The following is a 14,189-nucleotide window of genomic DNA, read 5'->3' as shown; positions in this document are numbered from 1 at the left end:
TTTTCGTTAGTGGACTTTATTTTTCTATTTAAGCATCGAGTAATTAGGTTATTAACACACTTCTTTTACTCTTAACTACGTTGAACTCTACCTAGAACGCAGCTTTTCTCCCTTAATCTTTCCCTTAAACGTTCTACTGTAACTTTGCGCTCGGATTACTTTGCTTGGATTTTTGGTTGTTCTTTACGCCGGATAGCTTGCTATTGTAATCTCTCTTCTCTATTAATCTTAATCTCATCATTTATTGTTTTAATTACTTGTTTCTACCTTAATCAATTTCTGCCCTGATTTAGTTTATGCCATATTTTAATTATTTCATCATGCTTTATATTAGTTCATTCATCATTGTTATTATTGACAACATTAACGATATGAGTAGCTAAATCCTTTCATGTTGGGATTAGGGGATCTATGGTAGAATTGTGACGATGTAGCGAATAGGCTAGATGATTTATTTGTGAGAATATGTACCAATGGCAATATAGTTATAATACCAACTTAGTTGAGTGCACGCTTCTAAGTCACCCTTTAATCTGGTTAAATTTATTCCTGGATCGGAAGATTGGACTAAATAGACCTGCTATGAACAGTAGACTACCCTGACGAGGACGGAAGTTAAGTTAGTGGAAATCTAGGATAGAAAGTGGACCGGAAGGACCTTTCCAGTATCCGTCTCACAGTAAATTATCTAGGCTATTTGCAGTTGAGTCATTAGGCTACCATAGTGAACTGAAATCCTGACATGCTCTTTCTTTATTGATTATCTTTTATCGCATGTTCTGCTTTTTACTGCTCTTTCTTTACTACTATTTCCCTTAAGCCTTCTTAATTTAGAAAACCAAATTCAAACCCCCCATTTTGTGACCAAATAGACGGACCTTAACAGATATCTTGCCTCCCTGTGGAGATCGACCAGACTTCCCTAGCTATATTAGTTAGTGCAAGTTGGTTATTTCTGGTAGGTACGCGACTAGCCTGTCAAATTTTGGTGCCGTTGCCGGGGAGGCAATAGCCCTATCTGTTTTTGTTTTCGTTTATTTTTATTCGTCTCAGGGAATTTTTATTCCTTGAGACAGTTCTCATTTATCTCTTTCAGTGTTGTGTATGCCCAGGTCAAACAGGTCGGATTTAGTTCTAGCTGATTCTGAACCAGAAAGACTGTTTCGGCATAGACTCCGTCTGCAGAGAGAACTTCGAAAGGAAGACTTGAGTACTTTCGAGCCCGAGCTACAACACTTTTTATTCGCAGGAGACCAGTCTTTAGAAGAAGATAATCTCATTTCTGCCAACCAACCAGTAAAGATGCCGAACATTGCAAGTCACTCGGAGCCTAAAGCATCCTCTATTCCTAAGGGTTTCAATCTCCAGATTGAGGACGGTAACACCTTTGAAATCCGTCCGTCCTACATAAACCTGGTGGAGAGAAACTTGTATAGGGGTGTGGCGGGTGAAGACCCAAGGAAACACATGGAGGTCTTTACTGATTACTGCTCTACTATTCCCGCTACAAATGGAGTAACTCAAGACAAGATAAAGGAGGTGTTATTTCCTTTTTCTCTGACTGACTCAGCCCGTGAGTGGTTGACCAATCTTGACCGTACAGCTGCTGGTATCACCAACTAGGAGACTCTCGCACTTGCCTTCTACAAAAGGTACTTCCCTCCACAACGCACTAATCAGTTGAGGGCGAAGATTTCTAGTTTCAAGCAGGCACCTGACGAGACTTTTTATGAAGCTTGGGGTCGGTTCAAGAGATTGGTGAGGTCTCTTCCACACCATGGTTTTGATCCGTGGTTTTTGTCCAATCAGTTCTACAATGGGTTGCACGATGACCACAGAGCTATACTTCATGCCTCATGTAACGGAAGATTTCAAAAGAATACTGATGATGATAAGGGATGAGGCATTATTGAGGAGATGGCGACCCATTGTGCTGAATATAAGAACCCACGGAATGGTATTCGAACAGTCCATTCGGTTGATAAGGCAGTCTTGGTTCAGTTGGAAGCCATGAATGCTCGTTTTGACAAGTTTGAGCTGCAAAATACTGGAGATCAACAGACGGTTCATCTGTTGACTAGACAGGAAACTGTCACATGTGAGAGATGTGGAAGAAATGACGGTCATACTGCTATTGACTGTCTGACGGAGAAGGAAGAAGTCCTTGCCTTTCAGCAATATAGGCAAGGAGGAGGTTCCTATTATGCTAATCAAGGGGCAGTCCATCCCAATTTGAGGTGGACAAGTCAAAATGTTCTTAATCCCACCCCTCCACCGCAGCAGCAGCCATATGTCCCTACTCATAAAGCTCAACAAGGCTTCCAAAAGCCTCCTTCCTTTTCTTCACCGAATCAAGGCACATCATCTTCAAGTGGGGTAAGTGAGCTAGGTGAGCTAAAGTCAATGCTCCAGTCGTTGACAAAGAAATGGCAACTAAGTGACCAACAGAAAGAAGCATCCATCAAGTCACTTGAAACTCAAGTTGCTCAGTTAACCGCGAACCAGTCCACGAGGAAACAGGGTCATTTGCTGTCTCAATCTGAGAAGAATCCACATGAGACGGTGAATTTGATTAATTTGAGAAGCGGTCGTTCATATGAAGGACCAAAATTATCTGTTGACAGGGATATTTCAGACCCGAGGAAGGATGCTAATGACGATGAACAGTCATTAGTTACTGAAAAAGAGTTAACCACGAAGATAATACTCGATCAACTAGTTTCAGGAGGTCGATCGAGTAGAATTGATGAAGAAAGTACTCGATCGAAGGGTAATTATACTCGATCGAGTGAACAGGAAATTCAAGGCTTCGATCGAGGGGTCCAAACCACTCGATCGAGTGAAAATTTTGAGGAAACAGTTCGATTGAGTGAAAACTTACCTCGATCGAACACTATGCTATTAGAGGAACTCGATCGAGTGCCTGCTAGTGCTCGATGGAGTGATATTTCACCTGGAAGGACTCGATCTAGAGGCAAAAAGTCTCGATCGAGTGATAACGAGCTTGAACCAGCTGAGACGTTGGAAGATAGAAACAAGGGGCTCGAGATTCCTATTACGGTGCCCTTCCCGAGGCGATTACAGAGCACGAAAGCCAATCAACAGTTCGGTAAATTTGCTGAACTCCTGAAAAGCTTACAAGTCACTGTTCCATTCGCCGAGTTGCTGACACATGTACCCTCTTATTTAAAGTTTATGAAAGAAATTTTATCACGTAAGAGGCACATTAATGATCATGAGACGGTAGCTTTGACCGAGGTAGGGACTGCCCTAGTTCAAAATAAGCTGCCCCCTAAACAGTCAGACCCGGGTAGTTTCTCGATTCCATGTCACATAGGTACCCAATTGATTGATAACGCGCTATGCGATCTTGGTGCTTGCGTGAGCGTCTTACCTTTGTCTCTCGCAAAGAGACTTGGTTTGACTAAATTTAATTGCACAAACATGACCGTACAGATGGCCGACCATAGTATATCACCTCCGTTAGGTGTCATAGAGGACATACCTGTTAAAATTGGGAGATTCTTTATCCCCGTTGATTTTTTAGTGCTTGATATTCCTGAGAACACTCATACCCCTATTATTTTAGGGAAACCATTTTTATTCACTGCTCGTGCAGTGATTGATGTCGGGGGCAAGACACTCACGTTTCAGGTAGGAGATGAGGAATTAATTTTCCATCAATCTAAGTCTCGTAGGACTCCCATGCAAGCTCAACCTTGCAATGCCCTTTCCTCTACTGACCTTCATGTTGACACTCCAGCTGATAATGTAGAATTTTGTGCTGCAATTGTGACCCCTCTGCCTCAGATTGAGAGCAAAAAGGAGGACAATTCGTTTGTTTCCCTTGCTGTACGTACAGATGAAAAAGATGCAGGAGCTGTCAAAGGTCATTGTGAATTAAGATCAATCAAATTGGGGATGACAACGTCAAAACTGGTGAGAAAGAAAAAGGGACGAGAAAAGTTCGTGCATACGTGGATGTTAACTATTCTCCCCCTACTGGTTCAAATTCAAGCTCGTGGAGAATGAAGAGAACGGTCAAGGATGCTGAAGGGACCTCCTCCAGTCAAAAGTCCTTCGTTGGGCTACTGAATTTCTTTGGGAATTAAGCGGGGAATGCCCCGTGTAACAATTTGTAAAAACTAATTTTAAATTTCCGTTGAATTTCTTTATTGCATTTTTAGGACTATTAGAATTTAGACAATTTTTTGCGTAGTTAGAAAGACTATAGACTATTACATTTTGTGATTTGGTATGTCGGGATATGTTTGCGAGTGTTTTTATGCAGGTTTGGGGAGATTATACGCATTTTTTATGACTTACACGAAGAAAAGCACTCGATCGAGAGGATTTTGCAAGAAAAGGTTCGATCGAAGAGATTGCAAGTGCTCGATCGAAATAGCTAAAAGAGGGAGTTCTTGATCTAGTAGATTTTTTACTCGATCGAGTGAACTAGTGCTGAAACTCCTCGATCGAGTGATTTCAAATCACTCGATCGAGTGAAATTGCAAATCCCGCGCAGGAAGTTCTCTTTAACTTCTATTTTTCTTAACCTTATTTCATTTTTAACTTTGTTCATCCCTTATTTGCGACAAATCCCCCTCCCCCCCTCCCCAAAACCTCAATTAATCCTTGCCCATTACCAAATCCAACACCCACATTCTACCCCTTAAACTTATTTCGACATTTCCCCCGTATTTTCTCTTTGGATTTTGTTACTGTCAATCTAAGGTATTAGGGTTTTGCGGTTTTTGCTCAATTTCCGCCATTGTTGAACGTTTCTTGTCGTTTTCGTGCATAAACTTGTGGGTTTATTATCAAGTAAGTATTCCCTTTGCTTCTTGTTGTTTAATTGCTATTTGTTTCGATTTTATGAAGTAATTGGGAATTAGGGTTCATAAACGTCGAAAATTTCGACTGATTAGGGGATTTATGCGGTTTATTGGTTAATTGAGTATCGTTTCCCCTCGGTTACTTGATTAGGATGGACAATATTACAATGCCCTCATCCAGTTCGACTGTTACTCCATCCTTGACTGAGACGGTGGTCCCTGCTGCCACCACCGTCTCCACACCCGTTAGTAGTACCACTGCCGCTACTCCCGTGTTTCTTATTACTGCTGCTGGTACTGTCGTTACTGATGCTAGCACTGCTGCTAGCTCCGTCTCAGCTTCTACTTCCTTCTCAGCCTCTGTTTTAGCTACCACTGCTGCTAGCCCTTCTGTTGTGTTGGTTTCTGCTGCCTCTTCTGTTGCAGCCACAGCTAGTACCTCAGGTACGGTGACCACCCCTACTGCGTGGTCACCCGCAGTCATAGCTGCTCACCGGGCGGCTCTAGTACCTGGCTCCGTCAGAGGACGGGCTTCTACTTCAGGTGCTAGAGGCCGAGGTCGTGCACGAGCTACACATACTGCTGGCCGTTCTGCTGGCCGTGTCACCATCCGAGGGGATGATTCGCTCGACTCGCACCCCGACTACCCTCAGGTAATCTTTGTTAATGGTATTCATCGTACTAGATTTTTCTCTTTCCTTGACTGTGACCTTCTTTCGACCAAGTTTTTGTGCCGTGAGTCACTTGACAGACTTGGTATCTACGAGCCAGTTTGTGAGATTTTGAGGGGTACGGGGATGTCTGGACTTGTGACCATGAGTGCCTATACCTATAAGAAGCCGACCCTTGAGTTTTTCAGCTCCTTTACCTTCTCTTCTGGGCACACGACGCTGACTCCACCTGTTCTTCCGTGTCTTTCCGGTTGTTTAACCAGACTTTTTCCTGGACTTTAGAGGAGTTTGGTACTAGGTTAGGACTTTATTTTACGGGTCCTACCGCTGCCCCTAGGAATGTCATCTGCATGTTTTGGAGGACCTTGACACACACTACTTACGCCGAGCGAAAGGTCGCTCAGGTCCACCTTCCCCCTGCCCGTTACTTCCTGCGTCTGATGGGTAGTACTATTTTTGGCCGTAGAGAACCAAACAACGTGAACAACATTGAGCTTTCTATTCTGGGCGGGTACCTGAACATTGACAGCGAGGGTCCCTTTGTCCTCAACATTGCTTACCTGACCGCCCAGTACTTTCACTCTGTGGGGGAGAAGACCACGAGCGCCATCGTCTGCGGTGGCATAGCCACTGTCCTTGCCCATTCTCTCTTCCCCGTCTTCCCTCGTGACTTACAGTACATAGGAGTTGATAAGTACCTAGACCGGACAGCTATGTTGTCCATGACTTGGCTTACTTCTGACCAGCAGACTTGGAATATAGGCGGTTCCTTGTCTGAGACCCTTCCTTGCGCCACCCTACCTCGCCTCGTCCCCCTGCCCACTGTTAGAGGCAGGACACCACCACCATTGCCCATGTACCACCTCACACTTCGACCACCACCTACTCTGTCCGCTTCTAGGAAGCGGCGCTGGCCTGAGACCGGAGAGGGATCCACACCTTCTACGGGTGGCCAGACTTCCACGGCCACTCCTACCCCGATCACTACTCCTACTTCTGCGCCCGACCGGACACAGGCACAGCCGGATTTTCCGCTAATTTTGTATCTCTTCCACCCTTTAAGGCGTCTGCGGTCATGGACCAAGGGCGCCGTGACAGTTTGTTGCTTGAGCTTGCAGAGAGACAGGCTCGTATAGAGAGGGACATAGCTCTTACTTTGTACGAGTATCACATGAGGCGACACCGTCCCATTCCAGGGGGTTGTCCACACTCATCCTTCTACCGGTACCCAGCTGAGGGGTACCCTGAGTCATCTAGTGAGGAGGAGGAGGAGGAGGACCCAGCTGCGGCGGCAGCGAGAGCTCAGGCTGAGGAGAGGAGGAGGAGAGAGGAGGAGGAGGAGGTTCCGGACTTCACTGTGACGGTGGAGGACGTGATAGAGGAGACTGACGAGTAGCTACTGGTCTACTCACTTCCCCAGTTTTCAGGCTGGTTTGGGGAAGTTCGTGTTTTGTATGTACATTCTTGTTCTTTTAATTCTTTTGTCTCCTTTTTATTTATTGTTTTTTTCATTCATTTATTGGTTGTATTTTTCCCATTCCCATGTATATATATCTGCTGGTGTATGCTGAAGGACACCGAGGGCGTTGTCCATTTTGGTTTGGGGAGGGTAATGTATCCTTTGAGTCTGCATTTGCATTTGTTTTGCATTCACGTTTCTATTTTCATCTTGCATTGTTTTTATTTATTTCAAAAATCATAAAAATTCAAAAAAAAAAAATTAAAAAATTAATATAATATTCACGTTTACTTTTGCATATAGGTTGAGTCGGAACGGTTGAATTCCGTGATGATATTGCACTTTAACTTGTCATTTTACTTGAGCCTTGCACTTTCATTGACATTTATTAGCTGAGTCTTACGCATAACCTACGAGTTTTTGTTCAAATTTAGCTGACTGTGTAGACTTGACCTGATAAATTGGCAACCTACTCTATAATTTCTGAGATTTAGAGCCTTATAACTGGTGACATTCATGACCGGTTTACATAGGAATTGAGACTAGTACTCCTTTCATAGCATGTTCATCATTTTTGCACATTTATGACATTCGATTTCTTGTCAATTCCATATATTCGGGTTTGTGGTCGGTGTCACATGCAGGGAGGTGCTTGCAAATTTCCCCCTTTCTTACATTTTTCAGCCATTTAGCTTCACTTAATCCAAATTTAGCCTTTTTGACCCATTAGCTACATCCAAAACTAAGCTTGCCTAGTCAAGCTAGTTTAGTGTGTCTTTTGCGGTATGTTTATTCCGTCTGCGAGTCTGGCCCGTGTGATATTGTTGGAGTTGGTGGAAAATAAAGGAAGGGAGGATGAAAATGAAAAAATTGGAAATTGAAAAAAAAAAGATAAAGACGTGAAGGAAAAAAAACTGAAAAAAAAGAAGAGAATCACGTATGATCAGAGAAGAAAAAGAAGGAAAAAATTGAAAAAATTATTTGATTTGTGTTGATTGTTTAATTAAGATGGTATTAAAAAAGGGAATTTTTTGACCGTCTCACTCCTTGTTCTTATTCACACATTTTTTGAGGAGATAGTGTATTTGGTTAGTGAGTTGTGTGCCAAATGAAGGGAACTTGTGTTTATTTTCAGTCAGTTGAGATTCAGACGGTCTTATATGGTCCTGTTTAGGAACTAGCTTGACACTTTTACCTCCACATTTCCATAATTCATTTTGCCTTTTCTCACCTGAACCTCACTTTCCCATACTATTTCTAAGCCCTTGGCTGTGACGGACATTGTTGATTGGAGTGTGTGCATAGTACTTGAATCGTCTATCATTTTTGTTACATGCAAGCTATGCAGGTCGTAGTTTAGGTGAGTGACTGTTTCTCTTTCTCTCTTTTACATATATAATTCACCCTTTGCTTCATGAGATAAGAGTAACCACGTGAGAGTCCGATTTTGTTGGTCTTGCAAGGTCGATAGGTCAGCTTTATCTCTGGACATCTTATAATTCATTTGCGTAATGACTGCTGTAGCTATAACCGTTGATTTCTGTTGCATTAAATTGGTTCAAGTAGACAAGTTATAGCTAGCTCTGAGTTTTCGTTTCTGATCCATTAGTTTGCATTTAGTTTACTCGAGGACGAGTAAAGGTTCGGTTTGGGGAGATTTGATATTGGATTCGTTAATCTCAAAGCTTTACATATTGAATATGGGATAAATTAATTTAGTCATAAAATTAATTCTAGATCTTATGCATGTAAAACAAAATACAAGAGTGAAGAAAATCGGTTCCTTACATATATATTTTCGACCATTAGGGCACTACTAAGGTCTCCTACCTTACTTAGTTCTTGAGCTTTCCTAATGGATGAACAAGATTTAATTATAGAATCTTTCCTCAAGGATTGTACCAAGGAAATCCTTCTTAATACAAATATTAATTTGATTACTAGAATTAATATTTGTCCCCTTAAAAAGCTAATATTATATGTATACTACTTCTAGTATTAAGAGAATAATATTAGAGATTTATGTGAGATTTTATGAATTTTGTTCAACAACAAAACTAGAGAGATGATAATTTTTAAGTTCAAAACTAATTAGAATGAATTAGAGATCAGTGGAAAATACACTACATTAGTGTATAGGGAGAGGCCACAGTTTTTGATGGCATGGGTAGAGTGCCCAATGTATTTCCTTGTTGCTCTTCACAAGAGTGTAGGTTTGCATGCCTATTATTTGTAGGTAATAATTATGATTCCCACTAATTAGAATAATAAAGCACAACACCTCATTTCCCTTCCATTTACACGGTTCAAGTGTGTAATATGGATCCATTTTAACTTTGTCAATTTGTCAATTTGTATTATGTGACATATTGGACATGTTACTAGACATGTCATTTAAATAATGCATTTTTAACAAATTAAAAATCATTATATAAACAAAATAAATCACATACAAAAATTAACTAGTAATTCACAATTACCATTACTTAAAATGGGTCATATAATTATAAATTACAACTACTTGTATTTATAATAAACAATTCATTCTTATTCAATTGTTTCATAAACAATAAATAAACCTCAAGTAATAAAACAATTTAATTACTTAGAACGAATCTTATTTAATCAAATTACAATAAGATACATATAATCACTCACAAAAATCATTTGTTCAATTTTTATGAATTAATTAACTTGTATCGTTATAAAATTAATTAATTAATCAATTAAGAATGTTTCCCTAGAGGTATGACCTTAAGGGATCAACTGATCACCACCGTCGCACGACAGTAATGTCAAACTCTAGTCAGCCAATCATTACCGATTAATGTGGATCAGTTGACAATAAAATGTTACCATCCCTTGTGTATTCCTAATATGAGATTTAAACATGTGATCACATTATTGTCGAGGACACATACTCCAACAATCTCCCACTTGTTCGCGACAAGTGTGCATCACCAATTCTCTTGTCCTATTACTATCTCCCACTCAATGCAAGGTGTCTTGCAGGTCGTACTTGCATTCGATCATATCATGAGTGGTTTTCTCGATCTAGAGAATAACTGTCTGACCAGAATTATCTACCATAGATACCTTCCGAGCGTGGTCACGCATTTCCAGTTCATTGCTCCTCGAGTGGCCTTGAGATATATGATAACCCTGACGGGGATGGACAATTCCTGTTGCACTCTTCCCTTCGATTAGCCACAGGTCATCATGACCCAAAACATTCCCATTATACCGCAATTACTAAGGTCGCCGGACATAAATCAAAGTCACTCTAAAACTATGCCATCTTAGGCGAACAGTCATTAGTCAAAGAATCGACTCATAAGAATACTATAGTAGCTCTCGCCACGACCAGGCTATTAAAATTGTCAGAACTCTATAAGCGGTCATTAGCCCGACAGAGTGTCCCTCACAGTCTGCCTATGTGATCAGCTAGTCATCTCTTATGACTCTATAGCACTTGAACTTTCCATCAATCGCATCACACTCTAGTTACTTCGAGACGTCACCTCATATAAACAACTAGGGGCGAATGCTATGTTAATCCAGTTCACTTTAATGAGATTCATGATTGTCTCTACAACCCATTGGATATAACAAAGTACAAGATGAGTTAATGATAACTCAAACGATAAATGTGATTATCATATGAGTAGTCAATACCTGATTACTACTTCATATTCTATAATCCAATTTAGATCTTGTATGTAGTTGTTCATCTCAATCCAATTGAAATGACATGACTCATCATTTTAAGCCTATGAATAGGCATTGGTTAGTAGGTTTTAGCAAATCCTTGCTCAACCTTGCTACACACTTGTTTTCCTTTCGTAATGCATACATTTGCATTACAAAACTTTCTGAGTACGTGTCTAGATCCAATCTAGACATAAGCTCTCTAGTCATAGAATAGCTCCCACTGTTTTCACAGTGTGCGGGACTCTTCCTTCTTGCACATCTCATGATTGCAAGTGTACTCAATTTCCGTTGTAAATATCTCTCATTGTTCTTTATTGCCTAGAACGATTCTAGCAAATCCAATTCTTAAATAACATAGCCACAACGGTTTTGTCGGAAACCTTGCGCAATCTCAATTTGTCATTTGTGTAATGCCTTTACACAAATTTGGTGAATTGCATCAATAACACTTAACTTTACATCCTTAATGCTTCTTCAAACACTTAAGCGTGATTTGAATGGCTACATGGTAACTATTAATTAAATTCGATTTGAAACAATTCGTCATATTAAAGGTATACGAAGTGTCATACACCATTTCCTACTTAATTGATCCGGCAGCGTAAGTAAATGGAATCAATCAAAATGTTCAACTCGATTGAATTAATCATGAATCTTATCGACATAAGACTTCTTATTTGGCGCTAATATCATGTGGATTTATCTCCATAAATCCGGATATTAATGATGTATTATATTACTCCAAAAATCTTAAATCATTCCCAATGATCAATATGTCATCCACATATATGATTAATCAAAATTTCCGTAACTCCCACTAAACTTGATGTATAAACACAACTTCATGACCCATCGAGAAAAGCTTTACAACATGATCAAAACATTGACTCCAACTCATTGATGTCCTACTTAAGACTATCTCTTAAGTTGCACATTGTCTTAGGATTATAAGAATCTACAAAACTCATGACATATATCAAGTACATTCCTTCTTTTCGAATCTAATCCAAGAAGCGGGTTTTAGATTCACTCGATATATATATATATATATATATATATATATATATATATATATATATATATATATATATCATCATAATGAAATACAATTCCTAAGAAGATCCGAATAGACTTAAGCATTTTAACTAGTGCAAAAACCCTTTGCCACCAATCAAGCTTTGATATCTCTCTTTGATATCCAACAATTCCATTTGGAATTTATTTCGGATTTTCATGGCTCTAAGCCTTGTATTGAGTTGTGACTTAGACACTCTCATGTAAGTCATATGTTCATTACTTTCCAGAAGTAACTTGAATCAAACAATTTCTTTGTAAGTTGCAAGCTCTTTACTTTCTAAAAGTAACACGAATTCATCATCTTCAACAAGTGATGCGTTCAACCTCCTAGGTTTCGAAGAAACAACATCATGTAGCCAAGAAAGACCAGTTTCTCGCGACATACAATTTTTGACACAATTATTTTGTGGCTCTTGAATATTTTCTCCCACTCTGTCTTTTAGAATTAAACTTGTATTCTAGAAAAACAGCTTCACGAGCCACAATCCCGTTGTACTCGTGATTATTGTAAGAAAAAATGAGCATTTGTTTCTTGTGAAAACTTACAAGCATGATACCCTACCATTTCATATCTCATATGAATCGTTTAGATTTAGTGGAAAAATTATTTTAGACAAAATGATAAAATTCCCAAAAATAAGATCAAGTAACTCAAAGTAACTTGATTAAAGTCCAAACCATATCGAATAGGGTTTCATTTCTTCATTTAACCACATCTTATCCCATAATGTGTGCTAAGAGAGATTAACTTGTGATACTATAGCATATTTCCTTTGGCTTATATCAAAGTCTTCACTTAGATAATCCCATCACGACTAAATCGGGATTCCTGGAACTCTTTGAACTTCTTCAAAGATTTCTCTTTTTACCTTATTAAGTGAACACATTAGTGTAAACTTAAATCGTTGGTAAAAGAAAATGATCAACCTATTCTGGATCAATGATTTACATCCTCGATTTCCTTTTTAACCAAAAGGCACGAGACATCTTGCTTTGAATATAAGATACGCATATACCATAAGATTAAAATTCTAATGGTTCTAAGAGTACTTGCTAACTCTTTGCGTTCATCATTCCATAATTTAAAGTTTAATCTTAGGTCACCAATCTGAGTCTTGCATCATCTACATGATATATCATTCTAGTTTGGTTTAGAATATAATCACCTTGATAATGGGCTAGCCATACATCAAATCGTGGTGTATAGGGTCACAAAAGTGAAACCTCTTTTGTATCTTAACAAGATTATATTCTTATTCAGAGTTTATGCACTTAATAGTCATAATTAAGTACAGCTTTAAACCCAAAAACTAGATTGAGTACACAATGACTCTATCTCTCAACATTATTTGATGCTAGTCGTCATATTATAATCATCTTATGTATCGAATACAATGATGAAAACCACCACCGGTTTCTAATATTGACGAAGTAGTACTAGCAAAATTTATGTCAGTCAAATAAACATTTAAAGAAGAAAGTCCCATTAGATGTCCCACAACTAACTTGTTGATTCTTCAATAATTTGGGGTAGTTTCCTTTCAGTGTCTAACACTTCCAAATTGGAAACTTTATCGTTTGGGGTTGATAGGTTTATTATCGTTATTCTCAATAACTTTACTTTTATCATTACCTTGTATCAATTCCATTCTAATTTTACTTCTTTGAACCTCGTCCTTTTCTTAACGGTTAATAGAATGCTCCCACTCATTTCAATGAGTCTTTGCATGGAGAAGCAAAATTTAATTTCATGAAGACTACTCTTCAATTCATTTGTTTAGTCTTAAAACTTCCATTGAAGTGGTTGCGGTATTTTGGTCAATTTCGATTTTTAACAAATCTAGTCACCAAAATAATTTGACGTTTCAAAGTACTTAACTCAATTAAGCACATGAGAAACAATCCATTGTAAGTAGATATGTTAGTCAAGAATCAAAAACCCCTTTTGATCACGAATAACTTATACTCTTCACAAGAGATCCTTGCAATGGTTAATATGAGGTTTTAGAAGAAAATTCAATTTTTGTCTTTAGTTACGATGTTTTAATGGAGATTTGAACTAAAATCGAAGTGATATCGTATATAATTTGAGGTACAGAATTAGAACAATATGATAACGGAATAATGGAAAAATTAAACATTTATCGTTAAAATAATACTTGTATATACTTTAAACAAGTTTTAAACATTTATATAGTGACCTCTACCCAACTATGATAAATGATTCCGAGATCAAAATTCATATCAACTTGGGCATGGTGAGCCGAGTCATCCCTTATTAATATAATTCGGTGGATTAACTCTTTAATCGATTCTACTTCTAGAACTCTCGGTCGACAAAATTACTCTAATATTTATCTTTAGCCCGGAACACATGCGACTACGGTCACGAATACTTCCGTTGAGCTCAATCCAAATTTCGATGTAATAACCTTT

This window comes from Silene latifolia, chromosome 10 (genome assembly GCF_048544455.1).
Source record: "Silene latifolia isolate original U9 population chromosome 10, ASM4854445v1, whole genome shotgun sequence".
Classification (NCBI taxonomy): Eukaryota; Viridiplantae; Streptophyta; class Magnoliopsida; order Caryophyllales; family Caryophyllaceae; genus Silene; species Silene latifolia.
Note: the sequence above shows the minus strand (reverse complement) of the source record.